Source organism: Chionomys nivalis, chromosome 1 (genome assembly GCF_950005125.1).
Source record: "Chionomys nivalis chromosome 1, mChiNiv1.1, whole genome shotgun sequence".
NCBI classification, from domain to species: domain Eukaryota; kingdom Metazoa; phylum Chordata; class Mammalia; order Rodentia; family Cricetidae; genus Chionomys; species Chionomys nivalis.
The window spans coordinates 115,478,353-115,494,925 of NC_080086.1; the positions used below are offsets into that span (position 1 = coordinate 115,478,353).

Sequence of the window (16,573 nt, forward strand, 5' to 3'; positions counted from 1 at the left end):
GGCTCAAGCTCATAAATCTGCCTGCCTCTGCCTCCCTAGTGCTGTCGTTTTGTCCAACATCGTGATTCCCAAGTGCAGGATTTCCAAGGTAAAACCTTCACCATTAGAAACAGGACCACTGGTAGAAGCCAGAATCCCTTATTTCTTAAGTGATTTAGAGAAGAAATGTATGTCTTAGGAAAAGTATAAAAACATCGGTTAATGTTTTGGTATCTTTTAAGTTGGTTTCTTAAGAAGCCCCTGCTTTATGTTCTGCTATTGAAAGCTTGGATGATAACTGCTGTAGAATGGCTAGTCTATTCTCAATTAGCCTTATAAAATGTAAAAAAAAATTCATTTGATAAAAACAATCCATAACTGGGATAATACCTTTCATCAATGGTGAAGTTTAAGTTTTGGAAGAAATGTTCTTATTTTCAGTCAATGTTTTTTATAAAAGAAATGTTCTTTTAATTAGACCTCAGTTATAGCTCATCTTAAGTGGGCAACTTTTATGCATCTAACATGCTGTTCTATGGTTAGATCTCATTTAATGCACACTAAACTTTCAAGATTAGTATACAGTGCACAGTTTATGGTTTTGAAATACAAGGCTAGGGGAAACTGCACAGCCTTGTAAAGATTATTTTGCTGGAGGAGTAGAGAGTTCAGATCTGTCTCCGTACATTCCATGCTCCCTAAAGTTTGTCAAGCTATCTCACCATAAATATAATGGACACAGAGGACAACATGCTAAGTGAAATAAACCGGGCAGAAAAATGCTGCTTGATGTCATTTGTCTGTGGAATATAACCAAGTCAAATGCATGAAGTCAGAGGAAAGACTGTAGTTACTGAGGACAGAACAATGGGGAACTAAGATGGCACAATGTCGATGTGGCAGATCTTTAATAAGTCTAGGGATGGAATAGACAACAGCATGACAGCAATGATGTCTACTGTTTACCAGAACTTTCCTTAGTGGGCTTTAGGTGCTGCCACTGAACATGCTCAAAAGGTAGCTATATGAGGAGACTTGTGTGCTTAGATGAAGTCATAGTTTACTCCATATCTACATTAAAAAACACCATGCTGCACACATTGAGTTTATAAGATTTTTAAATGAATCCCAGCTTAAATAAATATCAGTATTCCATAAAGAAAATCATTTCACATCCATTGTAGAGGGAAGGTTCTCCAACCTATAACCTACAATATACTCTCTTCTGACTTGCTTGCCCTTTCCAGAGATTTGGGTCTAAATCCAGAGAAAGGATAAAACAATTTTAATCAAGTCATTATGGAAATGAGTGTTTGGTGTTTGTTTATAGAGATATAATTATAGTTTATCATGCCTAACACAGATTACAATGAAAAAAGGAATTGTCTAGGCCTCCATCAGAGTATGAAGCTAAGTCTGGATTTTACTAAGACTCAGAATTGGCAACTGAATCTATCCTCACTTCATTTGCAGTGTGTGATTGTAGATAGCCATGAGTCATTCCAAGTCCAGTTTGCTATTATATGAACTCTCCACTTAGTATCTAATTAAGTTCTATTTTTTATCTTTATAAATAATCACATGTGGAAGACTTCACCCTCAATCAAAGTGTGAAACAGTTTCTGATCCTTTCAGAGCTGACAAATTATGTGGTCATGCTAAACCAGAAGTCAAGTAATGGGGAAAATGTGTGTTAGAGGTGAGTCCGCCTCAATGTTTTCATATACGTATCTTTAATAAATGGCTTCTGTATAATTGTGTGTCATTCAATAAAGTGCAGGAAGATGACTCAGTAGATAAAGTGCTTGTTAAATTGCCATACAAGTGTGAGGGCATTAGTTTGGATCCCAAGAACCCACATCTGTAATCCAGTTCCCTTGTGAGGACCTGGAATGGATCCAGATGATCCTCAAAAGCTTATGGGTTATTTAGGCTGGCAGGTGACATGAACAGACAAAAAACAAAGAAATGACAGCAAGAAGAGATGGAGAGCCTGTCTCAGACAAGACAAAACATGAGGGCCCAATTCATGAGATTGTATTCTGACTTTGATACAAATGTCATGGCACAGAGAACCCACATTGAAGAACACAACTGTGTATGTACAAACATACATATACCATACATAGTATACACACATACACACACACACACACACACACACACACACACACACTTACTAAAGAATAATAAAAAAAGACAACCCATTTTTTCCCTGAAATCCACATAAAGTGGCTCATGTCCACTTGTAACTCCAGTTCCCAGAGACCCAACACCTCTTCTGTTCTTCTCATTCAGTCACACATGGACATACAGACATATACAGGGACACATAATCTAATGTAAAATAAGTCTTTAATGAACAAGGAAACTGCATATGTATTTACTAGGAAAGCATATGGTAACATTTATAAAGTTGAGAACAATAAAAAGCCGCTTTAGCCCTTGATCTTTACTTCTGTTTGGTGCCCCATCTGTGCCAACATTTCTGCATTTTCATTGTACTCAAAAACGTCAGCTTTAGAAGTTAGAAAGCGTAGTCTTTTTTCTATTTTAGCTGAAGTGTGGGAGGAAGGGCACAAAGAGTACATCAATTCTGAATTTCTGCTAACATAATCAGTGACTTGATTTGTATTAAAAAATGTAAATGTTTCTTTGAAATCTGACTTGGCCTTTGAGAGCAGAAAGGTACTGACTGAAAAATCTGCCTCGACAGAAGCAATCCTACTTGCAAAGTAGAAAATGATGTTGTTGGCTTGGGCAGATCTCTAGTCGGCTGTGAAATTCATAATCTTTTATCTATAAAATAGCTGCTCTGCTGAATGACAAAATTATTTCTAAGTTGAGTATTTACCAGATCAAAAGACAAATATTCAGTGTGCACACCTAAGCAACAGCACAAGGATGATTTGAAAAAGACAGTTGCTTTCTTAAGGCCACAGATACTGACTTTCTGAATTAATCAATGGGAATATTGCTTTAATAAGCTAGATGTCATTTTCATTTGTTTCCTTATTAAAAAGTCCAAAAGTCCAGTGCCATCATGACTTCAAGAATAGCTCTGAAAATACTGAGAGATTTCACTAATAGATGGCCCTCATACAGAGTAAAAATCTTAGAATGCTCCATTTTTTTTTTTGTACTTCAGTGTTCAATAGATTAAACCAGTTATTCAATGTTTAATTATGTGCTGAGCTAGAAGTCTACAGGCTTCTTCTCATTTAGTATGGTTTTTTTTAAGTCGCTGTCAGTTTTGAATAATCAAAGCTTGGGTTACCTGTGGAATAGAATCATAAAGCAATAGGTGTGACAAATTCTTCCAGTCAAAATCAAAGTGAAACCAATCTGACCACAAACAAAGGATAGAGCTATTTTTACGAGAGTCTATTCTTGCAGGGAAGAAAAGAAGGTGGATAGATTGTTTTCTCCCTGTTTAACTAGCTGCCGCAGGAAGAAAGACAGGGGATTGCAGTTTGCTTTTTGAAAAGCAGGACTATGGTGACTCTATTGAGAAAAACTCAGCTAGTCACAGATGGACTTTTTCATAAGATCGTGATCTATGCTTATTCGTCATAAACTTGTCATTAACATGAGCTAATTTCATGACGAGGATATTTGGGCGCATTGGTTAATTAATATTAATGGTTCTGTTCTGGCGAAAGGAGTTTTGAATCTGTTGGCCTGAAGTTATGATTTATAGTCTAAATTTAATGAATAAGCTTCTCTGGTCTCTAGTGTATATTTATTGTAGTGTTTAATTTTAAATCTAGCTATTGGTTATCACTGGAATTATATAAAAATTGATATTAGGTTACAAGACCCAATAGCTGTTTGTTTTAAGGGCCCTGGATATTAAATGTACAATTTTATATTGAGTTTTAAAGATCTGCCAATTATTTGTATTATAATTTAGCCTCATGGTTAAAACCTGCAGGGCAGATCAACAGTTCTTTCCATGTCTTTGGAAGAAATAACACTTGGTGTGCCTAAGGCAGCCTTCAGTGACTGTTCTCAGTTGTACTGTGCATACAACTTAATTTTGGTTAGTAAAACTCTTAAATATAATTAGATAAATAAATAGCTTTATGAGGACGGATATGTATTTATTCCAAATGAATATTCACTGAGGACTATAGTAGGTACCTGCCATTTCATGAAACTTGACTAGGAGCCCATTTTAAGATCACAACACAGAAAATAAAGAGAAGGAAAATGAGAGAGGTATAAAAAATAGACTTTAATTAATGAGATCTGGCTCTATGGCACTGTATGGTTTTAGAGTTCAAATTCAGGGAGGGGGCATTTTTATTTGTAACATACACAGCAAGCAGGATATATAAGGGTTTGAAAATCAGTGCTGGGAAAGGCTTCTCTTGACTTCCAGAGTGTCTAGGCTCAACACATATCTAAGCAATAAGGACTCCCTGTACCTAGTTCGTTGCTTTGACTGTTGGTTATCCTTGGATTTTTTTCGTTTCTTTTACTATTCTCGACTCCTCCTTATTAAAAGGTAGTTCACATCTCCAGAGCATATAGAAAACTTTTAGTCCTTTCAGCATCTTTAGCTTATTTCTAATGAATCGACTTGTCCTAGATCTCTGCTGAATTGTTTAAAAGTTTGCTAGTACTGAGAGTTTTCAGAGATTCTGAGACCAACTCTTTTAAGGTTGGTCTGAAAATTAATTACAGGGTTCCATGTCAGAACAGAATTCTGTCTACAATAGACAACAGGAAAAATCCTTCAGTTTCCATAGTTGCAATGAATGTAGCCAGTTTTCTCAAAAGGCTGGATTTTTTGCTGTATATTAACAGATCTACGATTGTAATCTTTCATGTCAAAACCTTTAACTAATTTGAGCAAGTTGTAAATGTTTGCATGACTGTTGTATTCTGCAAAAATACTATTTGATATGAAGCTTTATAGACAAAATCGTCTAATAGTATAATTCAAGCTAACTTTATTTGCAGCAAAAATATTACAGGGTGTCACATTTGATTTATTTATTTAGTTAGTTCTTTGCTTGTTTGAGACAATATTTCTCTGTGTTGTCCTGGCTGTCATAGAATTTCCTCTGTAGAACAGGCTGTCCTGGAATTCAGATTCTCCTACCTCTGCCTTCCCAGTCTTGGGATTAAAAGTGTGAGCCACCATGTCCAATCTTGGATATCATATTTTAGAAACAAAGAAAAATATGAAATATTTTTCCATCTAGTGAAATAGATAGCCATAAGATAGTAAGAAAGGATGAGGAATCGAAAAATATTTTTTACCTAAATTCTATAAAACCAATGTAGAGGTCAGTTATCTTTAGGGTTGAGAGTTTTAGTAAGAAAAATCAGGGCACATTTCAATAAACTGACTTGATGAAATAAATTTTTATGTCACAGTCTGATTATAAAAAAACTTTCACTATTTATATCCAACTATACATGACAGGCTTACACAAAACGCCTATGAAACAAAGAATGTGAAAGTGTTGCTTTCATATGCTGTGGTCCAGGGAGGTAACCAGCCATGAATGTACCCTGGAGTGACAGACACAGGAGGACCTATGCTCAGTAATGCCTTAAGATGGCTACAAAGAACAAAGCATTGAAGAGAAACAAATCCAATAAGAGATGGGAGAGCTGAATTTCTTATGAGTTAGTTAAATTGCCAAGACAATGTCAACCAACCTGTCTTGTTGTTGAGAAAACCTGCCACAAACTAGTCACTGCCGAGATCATTCTTTCTTCTGCAGATTGTGCATGCCTGGCACGAGGAAAGTCATATGTACAATCAACACATAGACCGGATTGATGATGTAGGAAGCTGGAAACAAACTGGATGTACCCTTGGATAAAAATGCAATTTTAATCCAGCGAGATCTGAGAAATATTTTTTTAAAAAAGCTTTGTCATTGCTGTGTGTAATGTGGAGGAGGGCATGTGCATCCTGGCGTGTGTGTCATGATCAGAGGATAATACTGTGGAGTTGTTTCTCTTTCTAGCTTTACATATTGCTCTACTTTTATTGCTGTTGCTGCAATTTAAACACCCTAACAAAAACAGCTAAGGGGAGAAAGTGTTTATTTGGCTTCCAATTCCAGGTTAAAGTTCAATGTTGCACAGAGAAGTCCCTCACAGAAGCTGAAGCTTGAGAGCTGCTCATGGACATTGTGTGTTCTCTTATGTTCATCTAACTTTCTTTACAAATGGTGACTCCTATATTCAGGGTATGTCTTCCCATTTTGATTAACAGTCAAGGCAGTTCCCCAAAGACATGTCTGGTTAGAAAACCTGATCCATGAAATGCATCAATTGAAACTTACTTCCCCACTGATTCTAGTTTGTGGGCAATTGATGACTAAAATGAACTAGCAAGGATGGGTTCCAAGAATTGAACCCAGGCCCTCAAAACTTATGCAGCAAACACTTTTACCTGGTGAGTAATCTTGCTGGCCCCCAAAGATAAATCTGTAACAATTCTCTCTGAGAAATTTTTAGCTGTGTGTGGTGAAATAGACAAACCGAAGCTATTGAGCTCTCCTTTAGACTGAAGGTTCAATAAAGCTTCTTTTCTGATTCTTCAAAAACTGAAATATGGCTGGAAAGTGGTAGTGAATGCTTTTAATTCCAGCACTTGGGAAGCAGAGGCAGGTGAATATCTGAGTTTAAGGCCAACTTGGTCAATAGATCAAGTCAGGGCTGCACAGAGAAACCCTGCCTTGATAAACCAAAAGAGAAAAAGAAAGAAAGGAAGGAAGAAATATGCATTCCATTTGTATGTATGTTTCAACAGATGATTGGATGGATGGAAAGATGGATGGGTGGATGGTCTGGAAGAATGTATAATTTAGCATGTAAGTAAATTAAGATGGGATTTCCAAATCAGTTATTATTTTCCTCTTCACCCAGATACAATTTAGGAATTCTCGTTTTGTTTTCCATTTCCATAGATCGTATATATTATGTGTGCGTATGTGTGTGTGTGCATGTGCACACACATTTGCACACAGTTGTGCATGTAGATATGTATCATATATGTTTGTAGGAGGAGGGCTGCTTGTTGGTCCCAGCTGCCCAGAACAGAAATAATCACACAGAAATTGTATTAATTAAAACCCTGCTTGGCCCATTGGCTCTAGTTTCTTAATGGCTAACTCTTATATTAATTTAACCCATTTCTATTAATTTGTATATTGCCACGTGGCAGTGGGAGTGGCTTACTGGCAAAGATTTGGCATGTCTGACTCTGGCGACTCCATGGCGTCCCTTTCACCGCCTTCCTTCTCCAAGCATCAGTTCCATCTTCCCTGCCTACCTAAGTTCCACCCTATCAATAGGCTAAGGCACTTTCTTTATTCATTAATGCTAATCACAGCACACATAAATGTTCTTGGGCATGTGGAGGCCCAAAGTGATTTTAGGAACAACCTGTCACTGCTTGCTCACCTTACCCATTGACGTGCGTTTTTGTTTTTTTGTTTTTTTATTTTTTCTTAGCTTTGCAGATCAGATCAGATTTGGAGAGCTTGTAGATATGACTGATATGACTAACCTCACTAGCCAGCTTGCTGTGTGGAGCCCCTGTCTCTTCCTTCTGAGGCTGGAATTACAGGCGGGCTGTCATGCTTACTCAGATTATGTGTGTGTTCTGTGGAATCTAAACTCTGCTCCTCAGTGCCACCTCCCCCAGCCCAGTTTAGGAGTGTTTTTAAACAAGATGAGTAGCTCAGATATCGACTTAGAAGGATGCTCTTGAAAGTATCACATTGAAAACACCTTTTTTCAGGTGCAGCCTAGTGCTCTTGTATCCAGAGAGCATTATTTTGACTTTGATTAATGTTTATTAAGGCATATCTACTGCCTTGCAAGAACAGAAACATTATATAAATGCCATTTCTGAGTTTACAATTCACTTTCACATTAGAAAAGGGAGACTAGAAGTCATTTTAATAAAACTGACATAAAAAACTAATTGTCAGTAAAGACAATCTGAGCTTTGTAATGTATAACTGTCAATAAATATAACTGACCAAAATGTCTATTGAATCCAAAATTAGTCATTTGCTTCTACTGCGTGTTATATGGGTTAAATTATTCATTGTTTCAAAAGTACATAAAGTCCTATTGTTCTTATTTCATTTCTGAAGTTACAATTAAAATTATGTAAAGCAAAGTGGCTATTCATTATTGAAAAATTGAAATTTTAAATGTTTGTGTGAAGAATTATTATAGATTAATTCCTTAATACTTTGGATTAAGAAGAAGTATCAGAAACAGATGCTGCTCTTCATCAGAGCAAGGTCAAAACCATTTAGACTCTGTGCTTTGTCTCAGCTGTTCTCCATTCCATTGCAGACAGCTTTGATGAGAGCCATCACAAACAAGAGATCTAGTGTATCAACAGAAACACAGAAAGGAGATATGCACAAAGTTTTTACCATTGAAGGAGCATAGGCATTGAATTTCTTGTGGAGATGTAAGTCTCATTCATGTTTGTAATACTCCACTATATCAAACACTTAATCCTTGGCACTACATGAGCACCAGATTCACAGGACACTGAATGATAGACAAGGAACAATCCTTACTTCCACTCTCCCTGCTAGCTAAACATTAGTCCCTTCCTCATTTTCTGGTTCTCTTGTGTTATCAGAGTAAGTCATCAAATGTCCCACAACAGGTTACAGGTCAGGGTGTCTCAAGAAGTGTGAGAGGTTAGATCCCTGAAAAGCCACAGGAGTCCTTTAAGACTCTGCTTGCTATAGGAAATGATCCCTTTTCCCTTGTATAGGGCAATCGGCAGTTTCAATAACATGTTTGCCCATGTAAGTCCTCTATAATAAATTATCTTAAACTCAAGGTCTACTTGATAATTCTTTACACTAATACTTAGTTATCATTTTAGATATATAGTAAAATGAAAGATGTGAGTAAATAAATGAGTTATTCGAGCTAGATTGCTTAGATTCAGCACTAGGTAAATCACTTGACCTCTTAGCACCTGAGTTTTGCATTTTTATGTAGTACTGTATGCTCAATAGTGATGTATACCTTAAATTACTACATGAATGCAGAAATGGGGTAAATGGGCTAAAAAGCATGTAGGATACTGAGGGGTGCAAAATAAGTACTCCCATGTCTTTGTTGTGATTATATAGTCTCCATTACAGGTGAAAGGGGCTAAAACTCAATGATATAGAGAACATTGTTTTCTTCTCATCTCTCTTGTAAGCATCTCCCCTTGTACTTAGTTCCTAGCAATGCTATAGGATTGTCTAAAACTCCTTTGTCCAATTTGGTTAGTACCAAAGGAAAAGAATAAGGTCAGTTGGCCACTGTGGGAACGGCTTGTGCGTTGACTTCACCCATTCTACCTTTGTTATTGGCCTGACTTTGTCACAAGAGCACAATGAGGCTTGGCCCGTTAGCTCTAGCTTCTTATTGGCTAACTGTTACATCTTAACTTAATCCATCTCCATTAATCTGTGCATCACCACAAGGTTGTGACCTAGCAGCAAAGTTTCAGCATGTCTGTCTCCAGCAGAAACTCCAGGGCTTCTCACTGACTTCACCTTCTTTCTCTCAGAATTTAGTTTTCCCCTCCTCCCTATATTCTGCCCTGTGCAGGTCTAAGAGAGTTTCTCTATTAATCAATGGTATTCGCAGCATACAGAGGGGAATCCCACATCAAGCTTGTTCTAATTTGTCTTTAATTTATTAATTTATTAATGCCAATTCTTCAGAAAAAAATCTACTCTTTTTAAATATACATATGTATATGATCTCATTGTCTATATAAATCATCATTTTTGTTGTCTTCTACCTCAATATATTTATTTCATGTTCAAGTTCAAGGTTGGATTTATGGATTTCCCAAATAGCTATTTGTGGTCTGCTTCCTTTCTTGGAACCATAATGATGGAGGCCTCACTTAATCACATTAATATTCCTTTGAAATCAATCATTTGACTCTCTCATCCTCAAGTGCTAATTGAAGTTTTGTGCTTCTTCATAATGGCTTAACGATCATAGACAGTTGAAGAAGGTGGGGTCTACCTAAGGCAAAGCCATTTGAAAAGGACAAAAATCAGGATCAGTGGGTTTTATTGGATTCTGTCATATAAATTGAGTGTATCATGCTTATCATATAGCTTCATTCAACTTTTTAAAACTAAGAAATGATCTGAATAGGAAACTCAGTTCAAAATAAGGTTTGGGAGCTAGTGATGTGGCTCTAGCGATAAATGTGCTTGCCACCCAATTTGACAACCTTATTTCAATCCTTGGAAGCCATAGGGTGGGAGGAGACTCTCAGGTTGTCTTCTGACCTCCACATGATCACTGAGACAAATGCACACCATAAGTACTTATTTGTTTATGCACACATGCATGCATGCACCTAGAGAGAAAGAGACAGAGAGACAGAGAGGAGAGAGAATAAATAAATAAATAAAGTAATAGATATGAAATACTTTAAAAAAAACACATGGAGGTCTACCACTCACATAAAAGTAATAAAGTAATAGATATGAAATACTTTAAAAAAACACATGGAGGTCTACCACTCACACTACATTTCCCACATGATTTATTTACTAGAATTGTGATAGAATAATGAATTACTAAGTGGAAACTAAACAATGCTAAAACAACAGGCTTACTGAATTTATCTGAGAGGAAGAAGTGTAAACACTATTGAAAAATAGATTTAGAAGTCAGATTTTCTTTTTAATATAGGGGCAACAGCTAGGGTATAAAATCATCTTATTTTCCTTATTCAGCAAGTAAATGAGACCCTCCCCACAACAATATAGAATGCCAATAGGAATAAATCCCAACTGGATGGGGAGGGATACAGGTACAAAGTAAATGCCCACTGGGTAGGAAGGGATGTGGATACAAAGCAAATGCTCTATAATGTGTACGGCAGAGGACAGATTTCTAACTGACCCTAAAATGCAGCCCTGCTGCCAAATACAGCTTTCTGACTTTTGCAACATATTGAGAAGGAAGAGCAGAGGCAATCCTACAAAGCCACAAGTGTGAAATCTGTATATAAAGAAATAAATCCATAAATCAGGCATTTCCTGAAAGTTTCTACATAATTATGTAGTCCAGTTCCCTAAAGTGCTAGCTCAGGGGTCAGATCAATTTTGAGCATAATGAAAGGATGGCATTTTCTTCTGCATTATACCAATATCTTTTGAAAATTTCATATCTACAGAAGACAGGATCATTACATTTGAAAAGTGGACAGGCTATCCGTAGAGAGTATGTATTATCTGAAAGAAATGAAAGTTTGAGTGACTTGGGGTTAGCAGCAAAGATACCTTCTAATCTTAAAAATCACTTTAAAAAATCTTCAAGAGGCAAGGAATACATTCATGAACAATGAAGCTACACCTGTTTTAAAGACATCAATTACATGTTGAGTCAGATGTTGTAAATACATTGTGGATCAAATGGTTAATGAAGTGTATTCAGCAGGAACTTCATGAATCCAGGTCTGAGGAAGAATTTGGTGATAAAGATGTGTGCTTTTTATTCCTGGGAAGAAAAAGAGTGGAACACTTTTCAGGTTCTGTGCATGACTTAAGATTGCTGATTTAACATTACCAATAGAGAAGTTCATAAACGTAGGGAGCCACTACCCAAGTTTAACAGGAGTTTTGATTACTTTCTGTGTCAAAGTTTTAAAGGAATTTTTTTGGGGGGGAGGCTCCTAGTCTTGGCTAATGATGATCTTCTTAATGTTAAAATCAAGAGTATTTAAAAAGGCAGGAGATGAGATGTGCACATCTAAGAAAGAAGGGAACATTCCTGAGCTGTCTTGGGCAGTGATCCCTGAAAGATGTCAAGCTGTTAATTAGGTTGCCCTGTTTGCCAAATGCCATTGTACAAAACTGATCTCCTATTTGTTTCTTAAGACCTGTTTCAAAAGGTTGCCTTTGAGCAAAGCTTTCTCCCACACTAAGGAGAAAAAATACATCCCTCTTCTGTAAATAGTTGATGTCAACATTATAAAATGTCACTTTACAGAGTAAATTACTTTATTGTAGCATAATCAGCTATTCTGGGGATTCATTTTTCAAATTTCTCAAAAATATTATTGTCATATGTATATAATAGGGGTGTCCATGCTAGGGCACCTATGTGGGGACTGGAGGACAGCTTTATGGAGTCCTTCTTGCCTTCTACTTTGATGTAGGTTCGTGTGGTCAAACTCAGGTCATCATGCTTGAATCAGGAGCTCTTTAATCACTGAACTTTTTCACTGGCCTAAAGGAATTAGCATTCTAGTATTGTGTGTTAATTTGTCTGTTCTATGTTTTATACATGGATGTTTGAGACATGATCCCAGTATGTAGCCCAGGCTTACTTGAATTTGCAAGTGCTGAAGTTATAGGCATGCACCATCTTGTCCTACTTGATTTTTTAAAACAAAAATTAATCAATGAAATAATCACATTTTTGGAGTACAGGTAACATATCTGTCACTTAAAATAGTCTCCTTTAAGTTCATTTTCCCTTTTGTTGCTGATGATTGCACCCAGTATTTCACACATGCTAAGCGAGTGTTCTACAACAGACTTGCACTCTGATCTTTTTTGATTCTTAACACTTGAGGCTATTGTTTTGAATTGTATTGTTAGAATGGAAAGAGACTATAAACTTTGAAGCATGGCAGATCCTGGTTTGAATTTGGAATTCCTACATACTAATTTTATACAACTTGCATATAATCTTGCTGAGCTTTAGTTCTGGTGTCTTTAAACTACAAGTAATTTTATATACCTATTATCTATTATGCATATATATTAGGGGGGTTATATGAAAAAGGAAATTGTAGGTACCAAATGATAATTTCTTATTTACATTCACAGAAAACTTGTTAACTCAAATTTTGTCCATGACCCTTCACCATCAGAGATGTTAACCACAGCTTTTATGACAGTTGCCCATAGTCAGTACTGGGGAGGCAACTGCTTCCCTCACTCCCAGTGTCTCCTTTCTGTTGTAAATTAAACAGATGAGTGGCAAAAGGTAAGAGTAAATAGTATTTGTGTTTCTGTAATTTAATATCATTGTTCTATAGTTTATCTGTGACGATTATACATTTACTACCGTCTTAGTCACAATTCTATCACTGTGAAGAGACACTATGATCAATGCCACTTTTATAAAAGAAAACATTCATTTGGGGGCCTGCTTACAGTTTTGAAGGTTTAGTGCATTATCAACGTGACAAGGAGCATAGTATCAGACATGGCACTGGAGCAGTAACTGAGCTACATCCTGATCAATAAGCAGAGAGACTCTTGACTTGGCATGGCCATTTCAAAACTCAAAGCCCACCCCAAGTGGGTTCTAACAAGATAACATCTCCTAATCCTTTTAATCCTTTTAAATAGTGTCACATCCCGGTGACTAAGCATATAAATATATGAGCCTTTGTGGATTATTGTTATTCAAACCACCACAAGTAGACATAAAGTCTAAACACTTCACTTATCTCCATAAAGTCACAGAAAGTAATGACTTCTAAATGCATTTACCTGGACCCTGAATGTTTCACAAAGATATCATTCTACGTTGTAGCACATACTGATATTTAAAGCAAATTTAAAAGTGCTGTTGTATCTAAATGACATAAGGGTGAATTCCAGGGATTTTTTTTTTTTTCACTGAAAAAGCTTTTATTGAGACCAACCACACCAGTCAAGCAAATTCTGGCATTAAGCACCTTCCTCCTTGGCAATGCGGTCTTTCTTGAGTGGTCCCATGAATGCTTTCTTCTCCTCCATGGTCTGGAAACGACCATGGCCAAACTTGGAGGTGGTATCAATGAATTTCAGGTCAATCTTCTCCAGAGCCCACCGTTTGGTCTGCACCAGCAAGGACTTGCGGAGTGTGAGCACTCGCTTCTTGGTTCCCATCACACAGCCTTTGAGCATGATGAAGTCATTGGTTACCTCATCGTAACGGACAAAGCCACCTAGTGGGTTGATGCTCTTGTCAGAAAGGTCATAGTCGGTAGATGCATTGTTCTTCATCAGCTTGCCATCCTTGATAAGGTAGCCCTGACCAATCTTGTAAATCTTCTTGTTGATCTCTGTCTGATGATGGTAGCCCTTCTGCCCAGCCCGAGCCACAGAGAAGGCCACTAGGGCAGGGTACCAAGCGCCAATACAGTCGACCTTGCGCAACCCTCGATGGGTCTTGCGAGGCAGTTTCTTCGTATGCCAACGACTGGTCACCCCTTTGTAGCCTTTGCCTTTTGTCACTCCAATGACATCAATCATCTCATCCTGCCCAAACACCTGGTTCACAGGAACCTGCTGCTCCAGCCTCTCCTGGGCCCAGTCCAGCTTCTCAGCCACAGTGCCCCCCATTTAGCTGGATCTCCATCAAGTGTGCCTTCTTCTGGCGCAGAGGAAGCAGACACATCTGAGTGTGGGCAATTATGCGGATGACCTGGCAGTACTTCTTCAAGCTGTTGAAGTCCTTCTCCAGCTGTTTCTTGCCCATGTCATCCTGCCATTTCTTACAGTATTTGGTGAATGCCTTCTTCTTAGCTTTGTGCCAGTTCTTGTAGAACCGCCTTTTACACTCATCACTGATGTGCTCAGCAAATACTGTCTTGAAGGTGCGCAGACCTCGTGGGGTTTCGACATATCCCACGATGCCCACAACTACCATAGGTGGTGTTTCCACAATGGTTACAGCCTCCACGACTTCTTTCTTGTTCACCTTGGATCCTGGTCTGTCAACCTCCCAGACAATGTGGGTCATGCCAGCCTTGTAGCCTAGAAAGGCTGTGAGGTGAACAGGCTTGGATGGGTCATCCTTGGGGAAGCTCTTCACTTTCCCACGATGCCTGCTGCTGCGCTTCCGAGGCAGGAAGCCCAAAGACCCATGTCTGGGAGCAGAGAATTTCCTGTGAGACATCTCTCGTCACACGCCGCCGCCGATAGAGCTCTTATTGTGGTAGATCAGTGATGCTTTTAGAAGTTACTCATGAAGCTTTATCCTGCTTTTCAGTTTTTTTGAGTGCAATAAGAGCTGACTATATACCGTTTTTTGAAGTGATTTACACTGCAGTTGTATGAGAAATTCCCTCACTGCCTTCTGACTTGTTCACTCTCCAGAGAGGAACTCCTACCTCCATTAAAATTTTAAGTGATTTTTTTGTCAGATTGCTTTACAAGACAGTTTACACACCTTGAAAAAAGACTAATGTGAAATTTAGAATTTTGTTTAAACCATAACAAGATAAAGCAATATTCAGAACCTTGATTTATGAAAATGTTCTATAGTAGAAGATTGAATTCAGAATTATTGGAGTGCAAATTTAAATTTATTTTAGTACTCATCTTTGTAGACATACCATAGCAGAGTAATAAATAGAGTTTTTGTCCAAAACTACTATTTCTTCTATCATTACCTTGTAGTATTGAGTATAGGAAAAATATAAATAATATTGAGTAATGATCCTTCATTTTTAACAAACTCGCCTTGAATCACGTATTAGATCTAGGGGTAGTTTTGTTTTTTTTTATTTTTTATTTTTCATTTTTTTTTTATTTATTTTTTTTAGTCTGCTGTAGCATCCTGATTCCTTAGAATCAGAGTCTAAAGTTAAGAGATGGCCATTTGAGTAAAGGGTATGGTTACAGTGTTCAAAGTAGAATAAAACTAAAAAGATCCAAACCCTAACTGTGGTGAAGCAGAGAGAGGACAGATCTGGAAAGTAGTAAGTAGAAAGAGGAAAAACAGGAGATGTGAGAAATACCATAGCTCACCCTTTTGAAGCTTTAACGCACAGGTAGGGAATGTCCAAAAATTTATAGACTTTATTCAATAAAAAAATTTTACAAATCCATGACTAGGGATTGACTGAACTATGGTTAAGGAGAAACCACTTCTTTCCACTCTTTCTTTGGAATTTTGCTGTCTCCCCATTTTTTTAGGTTTTAGTAATAAGATTTTACTTACACAAACTGAAGTTGAATGCTTCCTAGAATGATTTGATATTTTAATAAAGGGACTATTTGAAAATGAAATGAATTTATTAACCAATTTCTTCAGTGATCAGTAGTGATATCCCTGGGTGAAAAGGTTCTGTTGTGTTTCAGTCACCAAACATAGATGGGGCTGCCCGAGCAACATTCTGGCTTCCTACTTTGCTCTTATCCCAGATTCCATTTTTCATCTAGGAAGTTCTTGAATTCTGCCTCCTTCTGACACCAGGCTGTCCTTCCTGCTCTTTCCCTTTTTGCATTAATTATCTTTGTTGATATATTTTCCTTCACAAAGGAAGACCTTTAAAGGTTTATTTAGCTTTTGTCAATGTGTGTTTAACATTTGTGGGCACATGTGAGTGTGTCAGAAGAGGATGTGGGATCCCTTGGAGGAAGAGTTACAGGTGGTTGTGAGCTACTTCGTATGGGTGCTAGGAGCTGAACTTGTTCCTGTGCAAGAGTAATACATGCTCTTAACTGCTGAGCCATTCTCTAGCAATCACAATGAACTCTTCAGAAGACAAGATCTTATCTAACTTATGTTCAATTCTTAGCATTTAAGAAATCTTTATTTAATAGATATA

The 16,573-nt window shown here is 37.4% G+C and overlaps 1 protein-coding gene and 1 pseudogene across 35 annotated transcripts in view; one reads left to right on the forward strand and one right to left on the reverse strand.

The window, feature by feature from the left end:
• The window catches only part of Nrxn1 (neurexin 1), a 1,077,006-nt gene that overhangs the window by 691,650 nt on the left and 368,783 nt on the right, over window positions 1-16,573 (forward strand). The gene's annotated exons all lie outside the window — the stretch shown is intronic.
• LOC130872993 (60S ribosomal protein L3-like) lies at window positions 13,656-14,930 on the reverse strand (annotated as a pseudogene).